Below are 2165 nucleotides of genomic sequence, written 5' to 3'. Positions count from 1 at the left end.
CCTGATGGCCACGGCCAGCGGCGGCTCCTCTGCACTGGGTCTCCCAGGGGCAGCAGGCTCTGGGGGGAGTGACACGAGGGGGATGAAGCCCAGAGAGGAAGAGCAAAGGTGTTCCTCCACAAAAACAGCCTGACCCAACTCCCTGTGTATTTTTTCAGCAGTCCAGCCTTCCCTCCTCCCCCGAGGCCACCCCGTAGGCAGCGCTGCCTGCACCAGCAACGACGAGGACGGCTCTGCGTGGCCGCAGACACGTGTTTCGCCCAGCTTAGCCCCAAAACCATCCCCAGCCCCGTCCTCTTATGCAATTCCCTGCCAGCGGGTGCCAGAGCTGGCCCAGCGGCCGCCTTGCCATTGACTTTGATTTGCTCCGGATCTGGCCATATGCTCCACAAAGCCTCCTCCCGCCACCCCAGCTTTCTGGCGCGAGCGAAGGGATTTTTTCCAGCTGCCGGCCCGACAGAGGCGCGAGTTCGGCCCGTTCTGCTTTGCAAATTAGCGTGAGGTTTTGCCAGCGCGGGTCCTGCTGGGGATCTTTATGGCTGGGGATGAAAGCAGGAGAGAACAAACACGCAGCGTGAGTGCCCGGCGCCGCGCGCAAACTGGAGCCTGGGGAAAAAAAAAAAAAGTGGTCTTCCCACTTAGGAGCTGAGCAAATTTGATCTACGGTCGTCAGAAGAAAATAAATATGGAATGCCGCCAGGTCGTTTCCACCGTGCTTTTAATCTATTTACTTTTTCCCAACTCATTGTAAGTGAGAAGGATTGTAGAAAGCAAACATTTTATTTTATTACTAATTGCTATGTTATTTTATTAGGCTGTATTAGTAAAACTTACTCAGCCTGGAAAAAAAAAAAGGGGGGTTTAGTAAGAGATCACCTAATTTAGTACATAATTCTGTACCAAGTCATTATTTTCTTAGAAGCTGAATTAGCTGAAAGCAGCTCACCGATGGTTCATTAGTCGTGTCAGGCAGGGAAGAGCATGTCATTAGGGAGAGGTTTGTCACCCCCATAGGTAAGGGCTGGCCAGGGGAAGGGGAAGGAGAAGGAGAAGGGGAAGGGGAGGGAGCAGGATGCAAAGATCGCAGCAAACGTGCTCAATGCAATCAGGAAATCAAATCTGTTAACAAAAGAAAACCGAGCGGGCAGCAGGCGGGCGCTGCCCGGAGAGGGTTGTGAGGGGCAGGAACCAACCGGCCGCCACTGTAAATAAGGGATGAGGTGAGATTTTTAAAAAGTCGTGAAGGACAAACACCAGCTGAAGAACTGCAAATATGAGCAGAGTGAGAAGGGTTTACCGAGGCCGCCGAGAGGGGCCGGCAGCATCATGCTGCCCGGCAAAGCCGTCCGGCACCCCAACAGAGCTGGGCTGGGGGGCCCTGGCACCCCGATGCCGGAGGGCATCTCCCCTGGTTCAGCCCTGCCCCGGCACGTCCCTCCTTGCCGAGCACGGGTGCTTCCCAGGCACCAAACCCACGGTGTCCCAGGGCTCAAGTCCAGCGCTGCTGCCCCACTCCACGTGCGGGGAGGCTGAGGACTGGCCATTCGATGGGAGGGGCAGGTTATTAAGCACATGATTAATTTTGGCACCGGCACCAGCTGCCTGACAGCTCCTTCTCCAGGGCTGGGGAGAGCGAGCGCGAGAGGTGCTGCCTCTGCTGATGCAGCGGTTGGTGGGATGAAAAATCCTGCAATGCAGCACTGCTTCTTAATGAGCCATTTGTCTTTGAGTCTTCTTGACTCATTACCATGCCGGGAGAGGGATGGGAGTTGCCCCAAGTCCCCATCTGAGCAATTATTCCTGGAGCAGAGCGAGGAAATACAGCCACGACGCCCCAGCTGCCAGGGATCCCGGCACGGCCGCCAGCACCGGGACTCCCAGCCACAACGCAGATGCCTCTGGCCACTGCCGCCGTGGGGGAGGCGGGACCCCCAGCCTCGCACAGCACGCGCAGCCCAGCACCGCCCGCCCGGGCACCCTGGTCCCCAGAGCCGATTTCCCCAGGGCAAGAGCCATGCTCCTGTGCCGGGGCATGCGAGGGAGCCGGAGCATCCTGGAGCTGCCAGGGCAAAGCCAGAGAAGGGAGCCTGGCGCTCCATCCCTGCAAAGCCCAAACCCGGATCTCGGCGGAAGAGCCACTTCTTCAAAAGCCGTGTACAAGAGGG

This window comes from Aptenodytes forsteri, unplaced genomic scaffold (genome assembly GCF_000699145.1).
Source record: "Aptenodytes forsteri isolate BGI_AS27 unplaced genomic scaffold, ASM69914v1 Scaffold7, whole genome shotgun sequence".
Classification (NCBI taxonomy): domain Eukaryota; kingdom Metazoa; phylum Chordata; class Aves; order Sphenisciformes; family Spheniscidae; genus Aptenodytes; species Aptenodytes forsteri.
Note: the sequence above shows the minus strand (reverse complement) of the source record.